Genomic DNA, 24,463 nt, shown 5'->3' with positions numbered 1-24,463 from the left:
GGGAGTGCAGTGGAGGATGGCCCAGGTCCTTGGGCCCTGCACCCCATGGGAGACCAGGAAAAGCACCTGGCTCCTGGCTCCTGCCATCGGATCAGCGCGGTGCGCCGGCCGCAGCGCGCTGGCCGCGGCGGCCATTGGAGGGTGAACCAACGGCAGAGGAGGACCTTTCTCTCTGTCTCTCTCTCTCACTGTCCACTCTGCCTGTCCAAAAAAAAAAAAAAAAAAAAAAAAGAACAATGGAACACCAGGGTCACCATATGTTACTGTCCAACAGTGCCTCTCAATTATTTTTTAAATAGAACTTTATTATTGTGGCTGAGTAGGTAGTATAGTCACAAGGGTAAATGGGAATCATGGATCAAAATTTAAAATATTGCTCTGCTTCCAGGCTCGCATGTGCCACAGCAGTGGGACTCACCCTATCTCATGAACCTCCGAAACAGTTAAGGAACTTTGGCGTGCAACGAGACTTGCTTGTCTTGGAAGAAGTCAGTTCTCATTGCTTTGAAACTTGTGGCTATTACCCCGCAGCTTCCATTAAGAGTGGAAAGTATAAACAGAGTGTAGGACCTTTCTCTGCCAAGGATGATTCAAGGATGATCAGGAATCTTACCATCAAAGGTCTTACTTTGCTGTCACTCCTGTCTGCCACCTGGCAGAGGGCAAATAAAAAAGGGTTCCCTAAGCCTTGGTATGATTCAACCTCATAAATTTGCAGATCAACAGGAACCTGTCTGACCAGCTGTCTCAGTACAGCAGTTCCCGCCAGCTTCTCCACACCCACAGAGCAAGCACAGCCACCATCCCAGAGAGGGAAAGAGAAGGACTCTGGCAGTGCCTGGCCTCTCTGGTCTCTCGGGTGAAGCACAGTCAGGTTCTTCAGTTAGCGAAGCAGTGGGGTCTGAGTGTTCTCCTACCTCATCACAGGACAACCTGAAGATTCTCCACCAAGCAAGCAGTCGTGCTCTTTTAACCTTGCGTCCTGTTTCTGCCCAGGACCAGACAACAGCATGAACTACAGCATCAGCTACACTGCCAGGAAAACTTGTAGGCTGTCTAGTAGCTATGAGGATCCCTAGGAAAGAACAGATACACAAAGTCGGAATTCTGTGGGTCAGTTTATGACCATTCTGCCTGTTCTAAACAGATTTATTCCAAGATCTGCAGCTAAAGAATTTTCCTTATAACACCAAAACTTCCTACTTCTGAAGTTTTCAAATTTGGGACTGTGATAAAGACGGCAGACTGACACTGGATGAGCTTGGTACTCCTTTGCGTGTGGCAGTTGCTAGGGGACCAACAGTCTTGGCCAGACTCAATAGTGAATTGCAGCTAAAGGCCATCCTCTTACCTATAAAGCAATTCCTGTTAACTAGGGACATACCTATGCTTAAGCAATTCAGGGTTCAAAGCCAACTTGGAGACCCAAACTTAAGTTTACTGCTTAATTCAATATTAAAGTTTATGATTCTGATTTGCCCTATATATTTACCATTATATTTAGGTTTTATTTTTTAATTTTAACAATGAAAGGGTCAAGATGAAAAAAAAATCAAGGAAATACAATAAAATCCATGAAAATATCTAAGTAAAAATCAGGTGAGGGGGAGGCTCTGCTTTATAGGAAATGCAAGGGGCTAGGACACAATGGAGGGCGAGTCAGAGAATCATGGCGCAGTGCACAGTGGAGACTGGTTCAGGCGAGCACCGTGAATGGAGGCTAAATTTAGGAAGCAGGTGGAATTCTGCTGAGCAGGAGGGTGCTGGCATGATCTCAAGTTGTCTCTGCATAAATCACTTATTAATACCCAAGGAAAAAGCTAGTAAGTGGCCTGTTAGTGCCCCAGATGAAGGGACAGCTGACACGCGGCTCCCCAGGAGAAGTCCCGACAAAGACACCACTTCACTTGTGTGATGTTCCAGCCAAGGAAGCACAGGATGGTGAATCATCACACTAACCCCGAATGTGGAATATTCTGTTCAAAAGGGGTGGAGGAGGGCTCCATTCCTTAGAAATGTCAATGTCAAGACAAAACTGGAGAAAGGCAGAGGAACAGCTCTAGACTCAAGGAGGTAAAGAGACATGACAAAGAATGTGATGCAGACCCCAGACAGATCCTGCACTGGGGGAAGGCGGTGCACAGGACGTGCCTGGATCAGCTGCACAGACTGGAATATCAGTAGTAGCTTAGACAAAAATGTTACACCAACACTGAACTTACTCAGATTCAAAATGATGGCAGTAAAGCATCAAGTGATTTTATTATTATTATTATTATTATTTTATTTATTTATTTATTTTGACAGGCAGAGTGGACAGTGAGAGAGAGAGACAGAGAGAAAGGTCTTCCTTTCGCTGTTGGTTCACCCTCCAATGACCGCCGTGGCCGGTGCACTGCGGCCAGTGCACCGCGCTGATCTGATGGCAGGAGCCAGGTGCTTCTCCTAGTCTCCCATGGGGTGCAGGGCCCAAGGAGTTGGGCCATCCTCCACTGCACTCCCTGGCCACAGCAGAGAGCTGGCCTGGAAGAGGGGCAACCGGGACAGAATCCGGCACCCCGACTGGGACTAGAACCTGGTGTGCTGGCGCTGCAAGGCGGAGGATTAGCCTAGTGAGCCGCGGCACCAGCAAGCATCAAGTGATTTTTAAGGAGCTATGGAAGAGAATATTCCTGTTCCTATCCCTGAAATATTTAGGGCTATAGATCCACGGAAAGTGCAGCTTACTTTCACAGAACTGAGTGAAAGACAAAGGGAGAGGCTGAGTGCCTCTGACAACGCCAGGGGCACCAATGCTGACAACAGGTGAGTCTGTGCAAAAACCAAGTACAAGTCCTGCTGTTCTTCCTACGACTTCTCTTTGCTAGTTTAACTCTGACAGTTTGAAAGCTCAAGGAATCCAAGGCAAAATTTTACTTCCAGTGCCAACCCCCTCTACACCCCAGAAACCACTTTCTTTAATTCTTGTGTTTACCTCCAAAGTTTTTTTTTTTTTTTTTTTGCACATGAAAGCAAACATAGATATTTATGCTCGGGGCCGGCACCATGGCTCACTTGGTTAATCCTCCATCTGCAGTGCCAGCATCCCATATGGGTGCTGGGTTCTGCTCCTGGTTGCTCCTCTTCCAGTCCAGCTCTCTGCTGTGGCCCGGGAAGGCAGTGGAGTATGGCCCAAGTGCTTGGACCGCTGCACCCACATGGGAAACCAGGAGGAAGCACTTGGCTCCTGGCTTCGGATCAGCGCAGCTCCAGCTATGGTGGTCATTTGGGGAGTGAACCAATGGAAGAAAGGCCTTTCTCTCTGTCTCTCTATCTCACTAACTCTGACAAATAAACAAAAAATAAAATAAAATGTAAAAAAAATAGATATTTATGCTCACATTACTTTTGCATGAACTCTTGATTTGTATCTTTCCTTCAGAAGTCTTTATTATTAGCATCATGTACAGGGATTTTGGTTTTTCCACTCCTGCTGAGTCATCCAGAACAAATGCCAAGTCGTGAAGACATCTTGTCCTCACCAGTACTGGAGGGTAAATGGCCGACCCGTCTTCTAGTTTGTCCTGGGAAGCACTGCACTTGCTTAAAGAGCTGATCCCTTGGCAAGGATGACGAGTCAGCTCCACTTGGGAGCAGATGGTCAGCTAAGAGCACAGACAGCTGACCCAAAGAAATCTGTCGACGGTGGAATCTTAACAGACAAGGCAGCCGCAGCTTGGAGTGGGAGGAAGAAGGTCTCTGTTAAGTCGCATCCTCTGGTGCTCTCCCAGGTATGGAATTCAGGCCAGAGAGGGGTGAACAGTGCCTCCGAGGCCCCTCGGACACCCTGACTCCGCAACTTCAAGGTGCCTATGGGATCCCAGTTGGAGTCCTTGCTTGTCCAGCAGGAGGGTCCCTGTGGAAACATGGAGTTGGGGAGCCACCGCTATTCCGCCAAGCACTGGCTCGGTGGAATGGGCAAGCAGATGGGCGAGCAGAGGTGACCAGAGGTTGAGGTCACTCACCACAGGTAACCAGCGAGAAAATGGTGGCTGAGTGGGAATCAGTCTGGTTTGTCAGGCTCCAGATTTCTGATAGCCTGGTCTCTTCCCTGGACTTGGGGTTGGGATTGGGGATGCTGAGTGGACCCTGACTCCTCCACTCTCCCTCCCACTGCCCCTATAACTGCCTGCTGTAGGTGCTGTCCTCATATGTATGTGTCAGGCCAGCATGACAGGACTATCTCAATACTTCTTTGTACACCAAATTTATGACCCATATAACAAACCAAGGGCTATTAGGCAACAAATTTGAAACTTGGAGGGATGATACAACCATTTTGGAACACAGTTTATAATTTCCTTTAAAAAGAGATTTATTTCTATTTATTTGAAAGGCATAGTTACACAGAGAGGGAGAGAGACAGAGAAAGAGAGAAAGCGAGAGATCTTCCATCTGTTAGTTCACTCCCCAGATGGCTGTGTCAGAATAGTCAGGAGCCAGGAACTTCCTCTGGGTCTCCCACCTCGGTGACAGGGGCCCAAGTGTGAGGGCCATCTTCCAGGCCACTAGCAGGGAGCTGGATATGAAGTGTAGCATCTGGGACTTGAACCAGCACCCATATGGGATTCAGCATTGCAAGTGATAGCTTAACCCACTAAGCCACAAAACTGCCCACTCCTTTTGAAAAAAAATAGAGGGGGAGGGAGAGAGTAATAAGGGGAGAGGGAGAGAGAGATTCTTCCATGTGCTGGTTCATTCCGCAAATGGCTGCAATAGCCAAGGTCAAGCCAGGCTGAAGCCAGAAGCCCAGAACTCCATCCGGATCCCTCATGTGGGTGGCAGGGACAAGGAGCACTTGGGTCATCTTCTGCCGCTTTCCTAGGTGCATTAGCAGGAGGCTGGATCAGAAGTGGAGTACCTGGGCCTCAAACCAGTGCTCATATGGGATGCTGGTGATGCAGGCAGAAGGTTAACCCACTGCACCACAACTAAGGCCGCTGGAGCTTCTTCATGCATTAAACCGACACCTATCTGACCCAGACTTCCTACTCCTAGAGGCAGGGTACCAAACACAGAGAGGGAAAGACAGAGAGAAAGGGCTTCCATCCACTGGTTCACTCCCCAAATGGCTGCAATGGCCAGAACTGAGCCAATATGAAGCCAGGAGCCAGGAGTCTCCTCTAGCTCTCCCATGCAGGTGCAGGGGCCCAAGCACTTGGACCATCTTCTACTGCTTTCCCAGCTCATAGCAGAGAGCTGGATCAGAGGAGGAGCAGCCAGGACTCGAACCAATGTCCATATGGGATGCTGGCAATTCAGGCAGAAGATTAACCTACTACACCACAGTGCTGGCCCCAAATGACACACTTTTAAATATGTGATATTCATTGCATTTTAATTATGCCTCGTGGTGGCTGGTTTCATGTGTCAACCTGGCTAGGCTACCTTCTACAGCTCTTCAAGCCCATGCACCAATATAGGTGCCATAGCTGTGATCAGCCTCCGCAATCAGCTACCTTTGCAGAAAGGAGACTATCCTCGATGATCTAGCAGGCCTGGTCCACTCAGCTAATACCTGACTCTAGAGCTAGGATTTTCCTGAGGAAAAAACCTTCCACCCATGTGCTGCCCATTTAGCTTCTGCCCGCCTGATGGTTCACCTCGCCCTTCCTGACAGCCTGCCCTGCAGAGCTCAGACTGCCTGGTTAGCCCCTGCAGTTGCATAAGCCAATTTTTTACAATAAACATCTCTATTTGGATCTTCTTTCTCCTACGTCCTACCTGTTCTGTTTTGCTGGTAGAAGCCTGACTTATACTCATGAGAGTGGTTCCAGAAGACCAGAATCTTCAGGATGAACTTTCTGAATTGGTTCTGGGCTTTCCAGAATTGATTCTGTAATATGACTAGATTGAAGGCTACTAGTGACTATTTCCCATGGAAAAAAGAGCATCATGGGAAAATATTGCTGCTGGGTACTTCTAATCAAATCAAAAGGTAAGGTTCTGGGTGATTTGATTCTTTAGGACATAGTGTGGACTGAGCTTGGCTTGTTGTTTTCCCATTGATTTCCATTGATAGACAAAGTGGGAAAAGAGGAGGATGAACTCGGGGCTTCCAGGTGTCTACCTGAACTCTACATAAATGACCCAAAAGCTTCTGTGCCTGTCCTTGAAGAAATTCTGTCCCTAAAACTACAGGGCTGGGAGTCATGCAAACCAAACCCTGAGTGTCATCCTGTGAGTGACTGAATTATAATGCAACTTGGATTTGCAACTTTCAGGATATTCTCTGTTAAAACGTGGGCATCAGTGAGGCAGGAATGGAATCTTGAAAGCTGAAATGGGGATACATGGGAAGGTTCCAAAGAAACTGGGGTCACTAAATCCTTGAATTCTGCTGAGCCTTCTTTGTCAATAGAAGTAGCACCTTCACCTCCACCTGACCCACTAATTTCTAAGGTTGGGCATGCAATCGGTACCCCAGCATCAGATGGAAGTGGTAAATATGAAACCAGGCCTCCAGAGCCCTGAGGTTCAAGTAAGTTCACCAGGAGGCAGCCCACATACCCATGGATCCTACACTCACTACACTGCCTTCTCTCTCCCAGCTGCATCTATAGGAGTTCCCTATGCCCAGTTAAACGCAAAAAAAGAACTTGTGTCTGATGGACAGATGGTTCTGCGTGATATACAGGCCCCACCCAACAGTTGTCAGCTGTAGCCTTCTTGGTGATCCTTGAATGGCAGTGGTGAAGGGAAATACTCCCAAGGGGCAGAGCTCTGAGCATTGCACCTGCTGGTTCATTTTGCTTGGAGAGAGAAATGGTTGCCCACACTCTTCATCGTGGTGTTTATAGATAGCCCCTGGGTTCAGTCCCACAAATTTCAGCAACTGCCCATTAAATTTGGTAGTTGGTTTTAGGAAGAAAATCTCAGTTTCCAGTTCCCAGTTCCAGGGACACCAAGGTAAAGGACTCACTGTCACTGCTGTGTTCATGCAGCTTGAACAATTCCATTTCCCACTTCTCCCAGCTAAAAGAGGAAGGGTGCCTGGCTACTTTTCACTTCCACTTGCTGAGGATTGAAGACTCATGCTCAATGTCTCTACCGAGGTTTTGTTTTGCTTTGTTTTGTTTTCTTTTGTTTGTTTGTTTGTTTTCCTTTTGCTGCAGCTTTAGAAGAACCATTTGGATGGATATCTGTATCCCTATCTATTTTTTACAATAAAAAAAGCCATATTTCTGTCTAACGTGACACGGCTATCCTGCTCACAACCAAAACTGTGCTTCCCTTTTCCCTGGAGCAGGTTGCAAAGTTCTTGGTCGATGATGGTCACTTTTTATTTGATACCCCGTAACTTAAATACTATCACACAATGGTAATTACTACTAGTGTTTGTTAGGTTAGATGACAAGGGCATAAAGAGTAAAACTGACAGAACACTTTGCTTGATACATATCCATCTATATAAACACCTGACAAAACCAGGACACAACATTCACACTGATTCCAGTCCTCGTTGGTGCGTCTGGTCAACAGATGGTGTAGGTAGCGCCCTTCTTCCACGAGCAATATCATATGCCCTTTGCCCCAGGCAAGCACCTCAGCTGGTCATGGTTCTTTGCTTAGTGGATGATTCCAATCTCATTCCTGAAACCTCAGACATTGGCAGTTCTGCCTATATTGGGTTTTAGTTTTCCAGTGATTTTAATCACAGAACATAGTAGTACTAAGAGGTGTCCTAACAGGTCTCCTTAATTCAAAATATATGTTGCTGGGGCTGGCATTGTGGCGCAGCGGGTTAACGCCCTGCCCTGAAGTGCTGGCATCCCATATAGGCGCCAGTTTGAGACCCGGCTGCTCCTCTTCCCATCCAGCTGTCTGCTATGACCTGGGAAAGCAGTAGAAGATGGCCCAAGCCCTTGGGTCCCTGCACCCGTGTGGGAGACCTGGAAGAAGCTCCTGGTTCTTGGCTTCGGATCGGTGCAGCTCCAGCCATTGCGGCCATCTGGAAAGTGAACCAGCGGATGGAAGTCCTCTCTCTCTGCCTCTCTGTAACTCTACCTTTCCAATAAATAAATAAATCTTTAAAAAAATATATATGTTGCCTTGGCTCCCCTTCATACTAGCTGCACAACTTCATTTTGCTGATCAAGGTCAATCACTCCAATGAGTACCAGAACTCCGCTACTCACCTTCTGATTCCAAGGCAAGAGGAGCCCAGCTAGGCAAGTGGTGCTCTTAACTAGCAGTTCACTGGAGCCAGTGTTGTGTCCCCCGACTGCAGCCTTCTTTCCTTTGGAGCTAAGAGTTCTAGAGGAAACCAGAGGAATAAATACTCCCGCCTCTTCCTCCCTTGACTCTCTCCCATCCAAACTCCTGATGGTATCTTCCGGTACCAGCCAAGAGGCAAGCGAGACTGTTGGTGCAGTCCTTACAGGCTGGCCCCAGAAACCAGGCAGGTGGAGAAGGTGGAAGGTGGACCTGGAGGGACAAATGTAAGGCGCTCAGCTCAGAGCTGTGGGCAATCGGTCCCTGTCCCACCCGCCCAGCCACATTCGATGCACGCTGCCCCTTGCCCACTGCACTCTGTGGTACACACTGTCCCCTCCACCTTGAATCTCCCCCCTCCCCAGTTCATTACTGCTCAACCTTGGCTGAAAACGCACTCTGCTAAACAAGTTAACCTCTTTGTTAATTGAAAGACAGACAGCAGTGGGGTGGGGGGACAGAGAGAGATCTCCCGCATTCGCTAATTCACTTTCCAAGTACGAACAACAGCCAAGGTCGGGCCAGGCTGAAGCCAAGGGCCTGGAACCGAAGACCAGATCTGCCATGTGTGTGACAGGGACTCAACTACCTGACCCATCATCTGCTGCCTCGCAGGATGTGCACCAGCAGGAGCCGGAATGGAAACCACAGCCTGGGCTTGGCCCCAGGCACTGTGACACAGGATCCTAGTATCCCACTGGTGGCTTAACCACCGAGCCAAAAGCCCAAGCCAGTAACCAACACTCAGGAGCGCTTACCACAGGCCAGGCACCATGGCATTATTTGTTAGACTGTTCTAGACTACAGCCTCCTTGAGGCCAGGGACCACGTTTCTGTCACTGCTCTCTTTCTCCAGAGCTGAGAACAGTGTCTGCACACACTTGGAACTCAACACACGTGCACGGAATAAAAGCCCCCATGCTGAGCCTTGCAAGTGTTCCCCAGAGCTCTCGCACTGTGGGAGATTGAACACGGCAGCAGATCCTTTACCGGTCTTCCCACGGAGACACACAGTCTAATTTCACGCTTCTGGAATTGGCCCTGGTCTCACCAATAGGACATGGCAAGAGTGACTTCCTTGGCCTCTAGGTCATAAGAAGCCTGGCATCTTCCACCTGGGTGTCCTGGAGAATCCTTGCTCGGGGCTCGGCACTACTGCTTCTAAAGTCCAACCCCACCAGGCCACCATGCTGGTGAGGCCGTGTGCATGGGTGGGGGATGGCTCCAGCTGAGTCCAGCTCTCCAGCCTGCTCAATGGAGGGCCAGATATATAAGGGAAACTTGGACCAGCCCATCTACCAGCTTGACAGCACTAAGGGACGTGCACTTGTACCATGCAAAACAGCTATGCAGGCAAGCTGTGCCCGAATTCCCTAGGCACCCAATCAGAAGAAAGAATCTTCTTATAAGCCAGGGCACTTTGTCACACGTCTGTCCTAAGTGATTTCGGCTGGGGAAAGCCCCATCTGCTTTCCAGCTTCCCCGTCACCCACCCCACACTCGCAGGTTCCTCTGAGGACTGTCCCCACCGAGATTCCTGCTGACTCTGCTGCAAGGTCCCATTGCTGTGGCTTTAAGAGCAGGGCCTTCTTCAGCCTGGCTTCCCTCCCAGCACTGCCAGGGAATCCCCCACAAGCAGGCCTGGCCTCTCCCTCCCCCCCCCCCCCCAGCACAGCTCTGATGGCTGAGTTGTTCTGGGCCACCTGCCAGATCCCCCAGCACCTCCCCCCCCAGTGTCTGCACAGCAAAATCCCCACTCGTGGGCAGAGGCCCTTCCCTGCAGAGCTGGCCCAGGTCAGTTTGCTCTGGTCAGCAGACCACGGTTAGATGACAGGCAAGCCGGGCCCTGGGAAATGCGGGCGGCTGCTGGGGCTGCCCCAGCTCCACCGCGGCCCTGGGCTCTGGGTCAGACTTGTCTGCAGCACAGCAAACCCCTGCTGGAATCGCTGGGACTTGTCTGCCGGGAACACCGGAGCAGAGGACGGAGTCCTGGTGATGTGCTCTCAAAGTGTGCGGAGTTCCGAGTGGAGCCGTCTGAATGCTTCGGAGACTAAACAGGTATTTGGAAATGTTGATGCCTCTGCCTGCTCCAGGGAATCAGAGCATCTGGGGCTGTCCCTGGGGTCTGGGTCATTACCAGCTCATCCTGCGAAGGAGCTGTCTTCACGCCACTGCCTCTCAAGCACACAGGGCTGGGCGGGAGTCAGGGGGTGGTGGCCATGACACTCTTCCTGGGACAGTGAGCAAGAGCAGGTGCAGGGTGTGCCTGCGATGCCATGAGACAGGCACGTGGGGTCACGCCACGGCCAACCAGGGACATACTCCCTGATGCTCTTGGGCGCAGCGACCTTGTCTTAGCAGGAAGTTGGTGGACTTTACTACAGGGCTCAAGACAAACGCAATTTCCCAGCTCCCCCCACCCCGGGCCTAGAGAACCAGTAGCTGGGTGGGCGGGGGGAGGGCTCTGCATTTGTAGCAAGTGTCAGGTGGTTCGGCAGGAGGAAGAAGCCAGGCTCCGGAGTTAGGCCACAGGGGTCCAGACCCCGATTCCAGCAGGATTCAGTACCCATGCAATGCTGGTGCTTTGGTCTCCTCCTCTTCATTGCACACGATCACAGCTCCAACCTCTGCAATTATGCGAGGATTCAATCATCACCAGGAGTAAAATATCTCAGGCACGGCAGTGAGTGCTCAGCCCGTGGCAGCCCCCCCCCCCCGCCGATGAGGGCAGCGGGTGAGCTGCAGGAAGCTGTGGGCCCCTGCACAGTCAGATCTCCATGCAGGTTTGCTGAATGGAGGACAAGGGGGCACCACATTCAGCCACGCCGCAGGTACAACCACGCCAGGAACATTCCCGTTCCCAGCTGGGCCTGGCCTCACTCTGGGTGTCGGGTTACTCCAAGAGGCATGAGTGAGGCCTCTGCCTTTGAGATGCTCACAGGTGTGGATATGGGTGATGAAGGAGCAATGTGGTAGGTGCTCTGTGAGAGGCAGGCTCTGAACACATCAGCCTCGGAGAGGCAGGGCAGGCTTCCTGGAGGAGGTGTCGTCAAAGGGTGATCAGAAGGATGAGGAAGGCTATCCCCCAAAAGGGGGTTGAGTGCCAGACGTAGGGGAACCCTGAGGCATTAGCACGCATGCTGGGCCCTGAAGTGGTCCGGAGAGGGTGAGGTGCACGGTGTAGGAGACAGGAGGGTAGGGTTTGAGACTGAAGAGTGAGCGGCACCTCCTGGTTGTCTTGAACTGGGCTGGGATGAACTGAGCCTGTGCCTTGAGCTCCGGCCGGCTCCTCTCGCCTGCCACACGTTCTACAAGGCCACCGTCCACGTTGCTGCATGACACTCCTCCCTGCACCTGTCAGGAACACACAGATGTGCAGTCACAGAGGCCCAGATCCCCGCCAGAGGAAACAGGACCACTCTGAACTGGAGGACCGGGACCTGACTTGGGGAAAACTTCCTGGAGGAGATGGTATGGGTAAGTCTTGAAAGAGGAGCAGTTGGGAGAGGAGGGAAGAGGAGGAAGAGCGTGGCGTGGAAGGGCAGCGCATGCCAGCATCAGGAAGCCTCAGGCTGCGTCCAGCGCGTTCTCATGCAGGCTCATGGTGGGGGCAGTGGAGGTGCTGGGGGCTGAGGCAGGAGAGGGGGGCGAAGCCCAGCTAAGGAGGCGGAGTTCCATCCTGGATGCAGGAGGAGCAGAGGTGATCGGTGGGCGCACCGGGGGCTGCTGGCTGCCAGTACTGGAGTGCGGGGCTCAGGTGGCGTGTGTGGTGAGGTGCTGCTCACTTCTCTTTAGAAGGTGATTCTGGGATTGGTGCAGCAACGTGGCACCGTCCACAAGAACTAAGGCTCCCGCACCAGTCTCGGCACCTCCGTGGTGTCATTCCTCATGACAGCAAGGTGGTTGCTGTGGCTCCAGGCTCTGCGGCTATGTTACAGCATCCACAGCAGGAAACGCAAGGAGACATTTGGTTACCATGACTGTGAGCCACCAACATCCAGTGGGTAGAGGTCAGAGAGGCTGCTGCAGGGAGCAAGTCCTTACAAAGGAGCATTCCCGAAACGTCAACAGCCCCGAGGAGAGAAGCCCTGGTCTCAGCTGACTGGGTGCCCTCAGCCCCATCTGGAGCTTGGGCACCAAGGATCCAGTCTCACGGTTCAGCTGCCGTGGAAGCCCAGACACGCCAGGATCCCGGAGGCGCTGCAAAGCCACAACCACGTGATGTTCCAGGGAAGTTCGAATGTGAAAAATGCAGCGTGGAGGCCATCAGAGGTCTCGGATGGGCGGGGGAAGACTTTCCACACAGCCGTGTGCTCCTGTTCGTCTGCGAGCACAGACGCGAGCCAGGTCTGCGGTTCCCAGCACACCCCCTCCGGGAAGCACAGGCTGCCTCGTGCCGACCAGATGCCGGGGGTCTTTGCAGGACGTGGCTTCCGGTCTTTCTCCTGCTGCCTCTGCAGATTTCCGTTGCACTGCTGTAGTCATGTAGGCTCTTGTCTATTTCTTCCTGTGAGTTTTTCAAGGCATCGCTAGTTTGCGGGTCTTGTTAAGAGGGGGCGTGCTGGTGGGAAGTGGGCAGGAAGCTGAGAAGCCAGCACTGCCAATTTACCGTAAATGCAGCTTGAATACAACCACACCGGACCTTGGAACCTGGTCTCTGGCACTTCCGCCGGGGGTTTCTGGTTTGGCCTCGTTCTCTGAGACACGAAGTTGGCCCTCATCATTTTCTCGCCCCAGACAGCTTCCTTTTCCTGTTTCTGGTTTACCTGGTATCAACCCTGAGCCTTATTGTCTAGAAATGTGAGTTTGAGCTCTGCTGGGTGGGTGTGGGTACAAGCACACCAACGGTGTGTGAGCTCACGCGTGTGGGCATGGATGGTGTCATCTGTCTATTCTGTTCACCCAGGTTGGCAGGGCACGTTCTGGGCCCTTTAGTAGTGAGGACGTGGTTCTCCTTCCAGCACACTCACACTGGGAAACCAACAGCTGACAAGGAGAAGAAGTTCTGCTCCAAGGGAAAACAACAGACTTTAAGTGATCCAAGGGTCAACAGTATCTAAAGGGGGAAAAAATAAACTGGAGTGAAAATGCAAACACAACACAGCAGACTTTGTTACCATAGTGCTACAGGGAAATGCATGGCAGTGTGTGCCCACGTTAGGAAAGACCAACTGTTCACATGATTTATGTCTTCTTCTAAGAACCCAGAAAGAGTAAAATAAACCCCAAGAAAGTAGAAGAAAGGAAAAAATTAAAAGGGTAGAATTAAAAAAAAATTGAAAACGGGGTGGGGGGGGCGACGCTATGGCATAGTGGGTTAAAGATCCAGCCTGCAGTGCCAGCTACCCATATAGGCATCAGTTCAAGTCCTGGCTGCTCCACTTCCCATCCAGCACTCTGCTATGGCCTGGGAAAGCAGCAGAGGGTGGCCCAGGTCCTTGGGCCCCTGCACCTGCATAGGAGACCTGGAAGAAGCTCCTGGCTCCTGGCTTCAGATTGGCTCAGTTCTGGTCATTGTAGCTATTTGGGGAGTGAACCAGCAGATGGAAGACCTCTCTCTTTCTCTCTCTCTACCTATCTCTGTAACTCTTCCAAATAAATAAAAATACATCTTAAAGTAATAAAACATAAAAACAATGGAGAAATGAAACATTTATGAAATCCATGCACACTAGGCATCTTCAAAAAGTTCTTGGAAAATGTGTATTATGGAAGAACTATGCGTGGATTCCAAAACATTTTTGCACCCACCAAAATAAGCTTACCTTTTAACTCTATTTTCCATGAACTTTTTGAAGTATCCCTGTATTACACTGAAACTAAAACTAGAGATAACAGAAAAAGTAAATAACTGCAGAGTAATATGAATGTAGTTGAAAAATTCTTAACAAAATATTAAATGTGGGGCTTATTCCAGAGACGCAAGCCTGGTTCAACCCTTAAGGCGAGCCAAGGTGATCAGCTGTACGGAAAGGCTAAAGAAGAAAACCGTCTGATATTATTCACTGGCACAGAGAAGGCATTTGAAAAAACACCCATTATAAACATTTCAGAAAAACTAGAGGTAGGGAGACTTTACCAAAACCCCACAGCCTATCACCCACACCGTGAAAGCCTGTTTCTGCCCAGGAATGGGAACAAGGACAAGCCGGCTGCTCTCCCCACTGACTCCATAAGCACCGGAAGGCCTCGCCAGAACAGCAGGGCAAGAAAGGAAATCAAGGGTGTACGGATCAGAGAGGAAGGAATAACTTGGTTGCCATGTGCTGATGCCATGACGGTTTATATGGAAAATGCTCACGAAGCTCCAAAGACAAAGGGAAGCAACACCACTACCAACTCCTCGCATAGCAGCTGAGTTCAGCCAAGTCGCCAGATCTAAGAAGACAACTGTATTTCTTTCTTTCTTTTTTTTTTTTTTTTTTGACAGGCAGAGTGGACAGTGAGAGAGAGAGACAGAGAGAAAGGTCTTCCTTTGCCGCTGGTTCACCCTCCAATGGCCGCCGCGGCCGGCGCGCTGCAGCTGGCGCACCGCGCTGATCTGATGGCAGGAGCCAGGAGCCAGGTGCTTTTCCTGGTCTCCCATGGGGTGCAGGGCCCAAGCACCTGGGCCATCCTCCACTGCACTCCCTGGCCACAGCAGAGAGCTGGCCTGGAAGAGGGGTAACCGGGACAGAATCCGGCGCCCTGACCGGGACTAGAACCCAGTGTGCTGGCGCTGCAAGGCGGAGGATTAGCCTAGTGAGCCACGGCGCCGGCGACAACTGTATTTCTATAGATTATCAACAAACACAGCAAGTCCAAGTTAAGGTACCGTATCACTTACAATCTCTCTTGAAAAGAGATTATGAATGAATCAAAAGGACATGTACAAAACATATATACTGAAAACCATAAAAAGTTGCTGAAATAAATCGAAGAAGATATACAGAAGTAAGTGGATCTACATAGGGTGTTCCTCTGTTGTAAGACTCATCATAGAAAAAAGGTCACCTTTTCCCCAAATAACATATACAAATCATGCAATTCCTATCAAAATCTTCCACTATTTTTCATAGTTAAAGATGAGCTTATCTGAAAGTTTACATGGGCAGGCAAGGGAACCTGAGCAGCCGAAACACTTTGAAGAAGGAGAACGCGTCTCTCTGGTTCAGTCCGAATCCGGAGGCTCCAGAGTCAGGAAAAAAGAAGAATGTAACTCAGGCTGAGGCTGAAGGCTGGAGAAGCTGAACTTGTGATGGCCAAGAGCAGGAGAAGATGGTGTTCCAGCTCCAAGAGACGGAGAGGAAGGTGGGGAGGGGGAGGGGGAGGGGGAGGGGAGGGTATTCACCTTCCCTCTGTCCTCCTGTCCTGTCTGGCCCCTCAGCCATGTGGACTCTGCCCAGCCACATCAGGGCGAGGGCACACCTTCCTTTCTTAGTCCTTAGGGCCAAAGGCTGATGTCTTCCGGGAACACCCTCGCAGCTATTCTCAGAAATGATGCTCTCCCGGGGTCTGGGCACCCCCTAATCCCCACCACACCTCACGCCACGGCAATCGCACTCTTGGGTGTTCACCCAGGGAAATGAAAGCTCAGGGTCACACACAAACTTCCACATGAATGTTTACAGCAGGTTTATCCTTAAAGCCCCCGACAAGCAGAACGTCCCCCGTAGGCCAGTGACCAATGGGACACTGCCCAGCAGTAAGACTGAGGGAGCTTTGGGTATATGCAACAATTTGGATGGATCTCAAGGGTTTCATGATGAGCAAAAAAATTCTACCTCGAAAGGTCACATATGGTGTCATTTCGTTTACATGGTATTCTCCAAATGACAAAAATTGCAGAGATGGCAAACAGATCAGTGTGTGTTGGGGTTAGGGATGGTGGGGGCAGAATGGCTACGAAGGAGGCACTGGAAGGAATGGGTCTTTATCTTGATTGTGGCGGTGGTTGTGGGTGGAAGAATGACATCACACCGCATGCGCACACTGCGATCATGTTACATTCCTGGTGGGCCTATTGTACTTGTTATGGAAAATGCAACCAGTGGAGGAAGCTGGGGGTTTATAGTTGCTATGCTATCTTTGCATAGCTTCCTGTGACTCTACAATGATTTCAAAGTTCAACAAAGAGACCAGGGTCCTGCTACTGTTCCCCTCAAAAGCTGCAACAATTCTCCCTTGCCCAGAGTGGAGGCACGCCCCTGCACCCCTGCACCCCTGCACCTCATTATCGTGGGTGTTCTATTAAACAGGCGGACACAGGACCCTGCTCCCGAGCTTCAGCTGCAGGAGTACGGAGCGGGCAGGTCTGTGTGGGGCAGAAGCTTAGCAGGCGATTAGGCAGCAGCAGAGGTCTTCAGACTGGGAGAAACAGCCTGGAGCTCTGCTCTGCAGCTCCACTGGCACAGGGACGAGGACCAGGCCCACTAGGACTCGAGGGCCTGACACGTAAGGAGGCGCGTGGTCTCTGGTTCATCTAAGTCAGAGCTCAAGAGGGAGTGCTTTCTTACACTGCACACCTTAGCTGCCTTGCTGGCCCTCCCTCCACTCCCCCCCCACCCCCACAGATTTGTACACAAAGATTCAGAGCGGCCTCGTTCATGACACCCCAAGACTGGAAACAACTAAACGTCCATCCCTAAAGAATGGAGCTGTAGCTGCAGTATGGTCCTAAAACAGAATGAACAGGAACAAACCACCAATACAACCAACAGAGCAATCTCGTGGACATGCTGAACCACACGAAAGGTGCATGCTCTGAACTGCGGAAAATCTGGAGAAGACACGCCTGCTTCGACAGGAAGCAGATCAGTAACTGCCTCGGGCGGGTGACCATCAGAGGATATGGGTGACAAGGGACCGGTTGTGTCTGGATGGTGGTGGTAGAGGGTTAAATTATTCTAGACTCACAGAGAAGCCTGTTTAAAACTGAAAAACCTTAAAAATCAAACCAAGATGGAGTGACTTAAGCTAACACTATTAAAAACAAGAAGTCACCTTTGCCCCAAATAAAATTAAAGTTTAAAAATTATAGCCCTAAACTTTTTCCCCCAGAGCTAAAATTAGGTGCAGCTATAAAAATAAGGGACCCTGTGCTTAGCTAGCTGCGACACTTGTGCCTGGCTGTGCTAAGACCTAACCCAGTTTGTATGCCTCCTAATACTCAGATAATGGTGTGGGAAGCGGGACGCTGCTCTCCCTCCAGGGGAACGAGGGGAGCGAGACGCCGTCCCCCTCAGGGTGAACAAGATGGTGCTGACAGGGGAAGGAACTGCTGAAGAAGTAAACAACAAAATGGCGATGAGGTGCATGCCTCCCATGTGACCCCGTAGCTGATTGGATAGAGGACGCATGCCTTTCACATGATCAGCTCACGGATTGGACTGCTGTGTGCATGGACACTATAGTGCTTTTGATTGGTCGCTGTGGGTATATAAACCGTGTGGCTTTGTGCTGGGGGCGCTCTCTGGACTCGGGAGTTCAGGAGGCCCGTCTGCGCAGACGCTGAATAAATCCTCTTGCTTTTGCATCAGCTGGTCTGGACTCTGAGTCTTTGGGGTGTGCTTCTCGACGTGTTAGCATCCTCACTCAGAGGGTCTAACAAAAACGGGTGCATTTTATCTCGCGGGGATATCTCAGTGAAGCTGATTCAAGAAACAAAAACAGAAACAAACCCCACAGCTCTCCCACAAATATCCAAACCCCGTGATTTGGGGTAAGACCGTCTCTTTTTGCAGGGCTCAGACACAACATAATTGAGCAGGAGGGCCATGATGAGGGCCGGGACCCCGGGATTCTCATGCTGGTTCTTGCCCTAAGAACAGGCGGGATGAGCCCAGGGTCAGCCCCTGCACCTGCTGACTCCCAGATTCCTCCTCTGCCATGAGTGTTTCACAGGGCTTTGGACAACGGCGGATAACCCAGGTACCAGAAAGCACCTGGGGAAGAGCTGCACACCTGTCAACAATTATGACAGGGGCGCAACCATTTGAACTCAAGTCTGCCGTGGTTCTAGGAATCTGAGGAGGGTGCACTAGCAGTCAGGTACAGGCAAACACAAGCATCCTGACACCAGTGTGCCCGTGTATTTGGCAACATTCTGAAAGTCAGATAAAGTCAACTGGCTGAGGACGGGGAAAGCGAGGCCCCTGAAGGCAACGCTGGTGCGAGTGCATGCTGGAGTCTCAGCTGGAGGACAAGCTGAGGTTGAGGTCACAAATCCTCCTCAGCCCAGCAGTTCCACTCCTGGGCTCCTCACCCAGAGCACAGGCCACATGGAGACAGGTGAGACACACGCACAGCAGGCCTGCTGGATAGCAAAGATGGGGACAGTCTAGGTGTCTGTCACCAGGGAAATGACCGTCCTAACGGACAAGAGAACCCAGCACCGTGGGGGTGGCTGGAGGTCACGGTAACACATCCCGCATTGTCTAAGCAGCTGGAAGAGAGCAGCTGGTAGGCTCCCAACATAAAGACAAGGAAGTTGCTTTGATCAGGTTACCCCTCGCCCATGTGTTTGCCATGGTGCAAATGTACAAGTGTCACAGCCAATCAGCAATTAGAAAGAAAAAACACTTAGTACATGCACACAAGATGTGACAGAACAGCGGTCAGAGACACATTCACTGGGGCTGGCGCTGTGGCGTGGCGGATTAAGCTGCTGCCTGCGGTGCCGCATACCATACGAGCACCGGTTCAAGTCCTGCCTGCTCCACTTCCAATCCAGCTCCCTGCTAATGCACCTGGAAAAAGCGGCACAAGATGGCCCAAGTGCTTAGGTCCCAGCACTCACCTGGGAGACCTGGATGAAGCTCCTGGATCCTGGCTTCGGCCTGGCTCAGCTCTGGTTGTGCCTGGTCATTGCGGCCATTTTGGGGAGTGAATCAGCAGATGAAGATCTTTCTCTCTAACTCTGCCTTTCAAATAATAAATAAATCTTTAAAAAAGATACAGATACATGGCTACAGCTCAAAAACAAAAAATAATCACACTGAATAAAGTACTCAGCATGGTATTTCCAGCACAGTGCCTTGTATGTAAACTGAACACACATGTGTGCTGGATTCTTCCACACACATGTAACTAAGTATAAACACAAGCTCCACACAAACATATAAGGGGTGAAAGTGAGTTCAATCCCTTGGAGGAGGTGGTGTGCTCAAGGGAACAGAGGGGAACAGTGATGAGGGAAGAGAGTAACGGATTTAAAGATGGAGATGGAAGGGTCTGGCGGGGACTGGTGATCTCAGCCTGCCATGATCGGAATCCTCACTTCAACTCTGTGCACCGGAGTGGCTGGCAGGAGCGTCGCAGGAGTGATGCTAATGACTCACACTGGCAGAATCGCCGGTCCATCAGGCTCACGCATGGAATCGCCCGTGTATCTTGCAGCCAGAGATTTAGCTTTACTTGGTTTGGGGTGCTGGCCTGGACCACCAGGATTTTAAAAAAGTAACCCCACCAAGCAATTCCATTACAGCCAAGATTGAGAACTACTGCCCAGGGGCTCGGATTCTGAATAGAGAGTAAGTGCTCCGGGTGATTCCATAATTTGGGCCAATTTGGAAGATCCTGGAGCCTCCGCTTTCTCAGCTGTAAAGCGTTAAGACATTCATCTTGCCAGATCGAATGGAGCAGAGTGGCATATGAAAACATTCAGGTGGCGCAGGCCAGCTCGTCAAGCCAGTTCAATCAAAATCCCTCGCTACAATACCCAGACAGGGCTCCCAGGTGGTGAGAGGCTGCGGCTTTGGAGCAGGCTGCTTAGCTCAGTGTGGTGGAATGAGAAGGCCATGCCAAGATGGCCACTGGCAAGCGAGCATCAGTTACTCAGGAATGGCTTTGAAACTCACCTGACAACGGAGCCTGCCTGGCAACAGGCTGTGATTGGATGGCTTTGGATACTGCCTGGCAACAGGCTGTGATTGGTTAGGGCATAAACCGCCCCTTGACTGGATTAGCTGCCTCAGCTATATAAGCTGCTGTACCAACTGAAATAAACAAGTCTGTGGGCTGCTCGCCTCTGGCCCACTTTCACCCAACTCCTGGGGTCTGTGTGGTGACTCCGTGCCTCTTGCCCCTACCGCATTCCTCCTCTCAGAATGAATCCACAGCAACAGCTCAGCACTGGAGCCATCAGGTAAGAGACCCACATTGCACATCACAGCACCTGGATTCAAGTCCTGGCTCTGCTCCCAGCTCCAGCATCCTGCGAACGCTCACCCTGGGAGGCAGCAGGTGATGCTTCAAGGGCTTGGGAGCACCAGGCTTCAAGAGCATCATGTGGAGGTCCAGGTGGAGTTCCTGGCTGCTGGCTTTGGCCTGGCTGAGCTCCAGTTTTGCAGACAATTAAGGCGTAAACCAGCAGATGGAAGAGTGGTTTTTTTCCTCTAAAAAAAAAAAGAAGAAGAAGAAAGACAGTATTAACAAATAGTAGTCATCATTTTTAAAACAATAACAAACATTTGAAAACTATTGCATTCATCAGCAAGATTCAGAGAGAACTGTGAGTTCTGATCAGCTCACATATTTCCCCAGGAAACAAAGTTTCTACATTGGTAAAAACAAGGGACTGGAGCTCAGTGGTCCCAGACTGTCCCCTCTTGGCAGTGTTGACTTAAAGATGCTAGAGAAACGTGCTGTTGGCCACTGCCCTCTATTGAAATGCTACTGCCATTTGAGTAGAGAACACAGACTTGTAATATAATCACACTTGGAGCTTCAACTCACTGGGGGAAAGGCTGCCCCCTTGTGAACACTCACAGTGCTGCACCTCCTAAGGAAGTCCTGTTACCACCATAGCCAGCGCACCGAGCTCCCTTTGTCTTTTTGAAGCATTTCACCAATGTGATTTTGAAACAAAGACTTAATCCTCACCACAAGCACAACCCTGATGGTTGCATGTTCGCTGCAGGCATGAGAAGCAGGTGCTATGATGGTCTCTGCATGTGGACGAGGAAGCTGAGACACAAGGAGCGAGCCAGGTCGCTTCCCCAGAGGCCCACAGCCAGGGAGCGGCAGAGCCGGCTCCGAGCCGGCTCACAATCAGCTTCGTGAACGTCTCTGATTCCTTGGGTCTGCTTAGGCCCGTTCTCCTGCAGCCTGGACTGTTGCCCGAGTGTTACTTCCCCCGTGGGTCACAGCACCATCCCATCAAAAAGTCCACACTCACTCTATTCCTAGCAGAGTCTAGCTTCATCTTGAAGTCTGGCCCCGACGTATTTCTCTGATCTGCCTCTGTGCGCTCCCCAGAGAGCCGCGTTTCTCAGGCTCACTCATCATGCCCAAGTACAATGCCAGCACCTCTGAGACTCATTCATTCAGTCCAGATAACTGTCAACCTTGGTGGGAGGGCTCCTTACTGAAAGTGTGGTCGTTAGTGCATCGCCACCACCTGGCAGCTCTTTGGAACTGCAGTCTCAGGTGCCACTGTCCAGGCGCAGGGAGCCAGGCTGCAGCCTGCAACACGGTTATTGTCGCTCCCCCTCTTCATGGAGGAACGACACAGGACCCTGCGCTGTTCTTTCGTCTGCTCGGCCCTCCCCGGGTTTGCTGCTGGTTCTTCCCAGGTTGGCTACTATCCCTTCCACCTCCGTGGAAGGGCAGTTCCCCCTGGCCACATTCCCCACTTCCGCAGGGGAGCGGCACACCGCCGGCCGGCTCTCTCGGGGGCTGCACAGGTGTTCCCCTTAGGTGTTCCCCTTAGATGTTCCCGGTGCATGCCATCTCTCTCCTCCTTTATAGTCCTCCTCCGCCAATCCCAACTCGGCTGCCCACACGCCGAGTACGCTGCTCTCCTCCAATCAGGAGCAGGTCCTACAGTTTATTGGCTGAACTGGAGGCAGCTGTGCAGAAGCTGTTTTCTTCTCTCCCAGCGCCATATTGTGGGAGAGCAGATGCATAGAATAAGTCTTAATTCCAGTAACTTAGTCTAGTCCGGATTGCTCCCCACAGTTATTCCAAGTATCAGGATGCGGCTGGAGTCCCGGCTGCTCTGCTTCCACTAGTTCCCTACTAATGCACCTAGCAAAGCAACGGAAGATGCCTACCACCCATGTGGCAGACCTGGACAGAGCTCCCGGCTCCCAGCTTTGGCCCCAGCCATTGCGGGAGTGAACAGGCAAACTTGGGCCCTCTGCATCTGAATCTGCATTTTAGTGGAACTCCCCCCGACCCCGCCCCAAGAAGGTCCTGATGTGTAGTCGAGTTTGAACAGTGCCATGGCCTGTGCTGGAGCGTGCTGTGGTGCCCGCCCACCTCTACTTGCTGGTGTGCCCATGCCTCGATGTTAATAGTGCTGCCTGCTCACTGCTCACACCTGCCTCCCTCTCCAGGTGGCCCCTGTCCAAGCCTGTCTGTCTGTTAGGTAGGAAGTCAGATATGAGCTTATGTGTGTGTGACATACAGGCCTAAAGTATCTATGCATCTCAAAGTCATCCCGTTAACGTCTTCAGGGGCAGTCCAGTATCTGCATCCTGCCCTGCCCTCTTCTACCCGATAACCTGCCAGGTGGGGGTCTCCGCCCCTTCTGCCTGATAATCTTCCAGGTGCAGCCCAGTATCTGCATTTCAAATACCCTGCTTGGATCCCGATCCTCCAGGGGGTCTTGCTCACCCTTCCTCTAAACCCAGGGTCGCGCCAGCTAGGCTTCCTCCTGTCTGAGACCTTCAGGGGGAAAACTCAGGTAGGAGTTTTTAAGTATTTACATCCATAAAGTCTTTTGTTTCAGGAGAAGATGTGTGAAGACAAAGACCCATCTCCTTAAAAACCCCCGGCCTCAACCGGACTGTGCGCTCAGCCCTCTGCCTCTCTGCTGAGCCGCCCGCCTGCCTGCCCAAGTGTATTCTCTCCACTCAACCATGTAACCCCGCTCTCCCCGAGTCAGAGCAACTGGGCACTCTCTCAGCGTCTGTCTGGAGAGGTGCCCATCCGTCCTTACGGATGTCCTTTCCCTAATAAACCTTGCTATTTTACCTCCCACTACTCTCTGTCTCACGCCTGAATTCTGTCTTACGTGAAGACAAGAACCCTGCCCTTCTCTGGTAACACGTGTATTCCCGTCCTCTGGGGGATCTTTTCAAAGCTCCAAAGCCAGGCTGCAACCCACAGCCAGTGGGTGATGCCCTGCTCAGGGAGGCCTGCAGGTTTCAGCAGACCCCTCTGGCTGCTTGGGACTCGGCACTGCCTGCAGCCGGGCTGTGAAAGCTGGGACATCCTGCCCTCGCGAGGCCCGCCTCTGGCTGCCATCTTGCTCCAGCGAGGGGCGTGGAGCAGCTGCGGGCTGACTTCTCCCCTGCTCAGTCCGTCTCTGCCTTATCCTGCTTCCCTCACACCTTACAAAGTTCTCCTGGGAGCCCCTTCTCCATTCCTCCCTCTCACAAGAATCTCCCTGGATTTCTGCTTCTGCTTCTCAGCGAAGCATCCCAGGATACAAGGAGAGTTTCACTCCTTCCCATCTTGTCCCTAACTGAACCCAGTATCTTCCCCCTGTGCCAGCCCATCTCCATCCTCCAAGCTACAAAGGGCTGATGCTGTGCTTCCTGCATCTTAAGCCCCTCTGTCCTCTCTTCTCCCGTACTTTAGATCTTACACATCCACAGCCTGGACCACAGCACTGGGCTGCTGACCGGGGTCTCTCCCTGTCTGCTACTCATCCCCCCTCCCACACTGCTCCCTCCTCCATCGCTGGTCTGGAGCGTGCAATGTCTCAGGCTGTGCCCCTGCCTTAAGCCCCCAGTGCCTCCCTGTCATGCAGAGGTGTTTCTCAAACTGCGATTAGGTTCTCCGCAGTTCTCAGCTCCTCTGGGAGACTTTGAAATTGTCTGTCTTCATTTGAAAGACAATTTGTCAACAAATTATAAGCACACTCCTGTTGTCTAGAGGGTCATGTGTGCTGCCTGTTTTCAGCACCAATTCTTCCACCTATGATCTTCCAGTTCTTCTACCTGCGGTCGCTCAAAGAAGCCGTTTTTCACGCTTAAAGGACTGTAGGTGTCTGGCTTGTATTACTTAAGCATTATCTATTATGAAAATGACCACAGCTGTCATGAACCCTACCCATATGACTACCACCACAATATTTACAGTTTACTTTACCATGAGCACTGTGCTTTGCACACCTGATCTGCTCTTCACACAGCCCACAAGAGAGATTCTGTAAATGTTCCTTTAGTTTGTCAATTGGTTGCTATCTAAAGAACCCCTTCAAACTCAATGGACTGAAACG

At 51.3% G+C, this 24,463-nt stretch overlaps 3 long non-coding RNA genes across 6 annotated transcripts; 2 read left to right on the top strand and 1 right to left on the bottom strand.

Moving 5' to 3' along the window:
- Positions 1-332: 332 nt before the first annotated feature.
- On the bottom strand, positions 333-19,153 carry LOC149124383 (uncharacterized). 3 transcript variants are annotated; one of them, XR_016214876.1, is made up of 3 exons: positions 19,031-19,153; positions 8,178-8,466; positions 333-1,075 (listed from the first exon to the last, which is right to left on the bottom strand). It is a non-coding gene; the product is annotated as an uncharacterized LOC149124383 (long non-coding RNA). The 3 variants fall into 3 exon arrangements; XR_016214874.1 differs by lacking the exon at positions 333-1,075 and adding an exon at positions 3,034-3,895; XR_016214875.1 differs by lacking the exon at positions 333-1,075 and adding an exon at positions 4,163-4,860.
- On the top strand, positions 9,930-13,347 carry LOC127492341 (uncharacterized). Of its 2 annotated transcripts, XR_007921578.3 has the most exons (3): positions 9,951-10,311; positions 11,615-11,730; positions 12,052-13,347. It is a non-coding gene; the product is annotated as an uncharacterized LOC127492341 (long non-coding RNA). The 2 variants fall into 2 exon arrangements; XR_016214873.1 differs by having other exon boundaries at positions 9,930-10,311; positions 11,615-13,347.
- On the top strand, positions 19,142-23,221 carry LOC149124382 (uncharacterized). Its single transcript, XR_016214872.1, has 2 exons — positions 19,142-20,377; positions 22,967-23,221. It is a non-coding gene; the product is annotated as an uncharacterized LOC149124382 (long non-coding RNA).
- Positions 23,222-24,463: the final 1,242 nt, after the last annotated feature.

This window comes from Oryctolagus cuniculus, chromosome 10 (assembly GCF_051225735.1).
Source record: "Oryctolagus cuniculus isolate XC-2025 breed Fujian yellow rabbit chromosome 10, ASM5122573v1, whole genome shotgun sequence".
In the NCBI taxonomy this organism is placed as follows: Eukaryota; Metazoa; Chordata; class Mammalia; order Lagomorpha; family Leporidae; genus Oryctolagus; species Oryctolagus cuniculus.
This window is presented reverse-complemented; position numbering and strand designations above follow the sequence as displayed.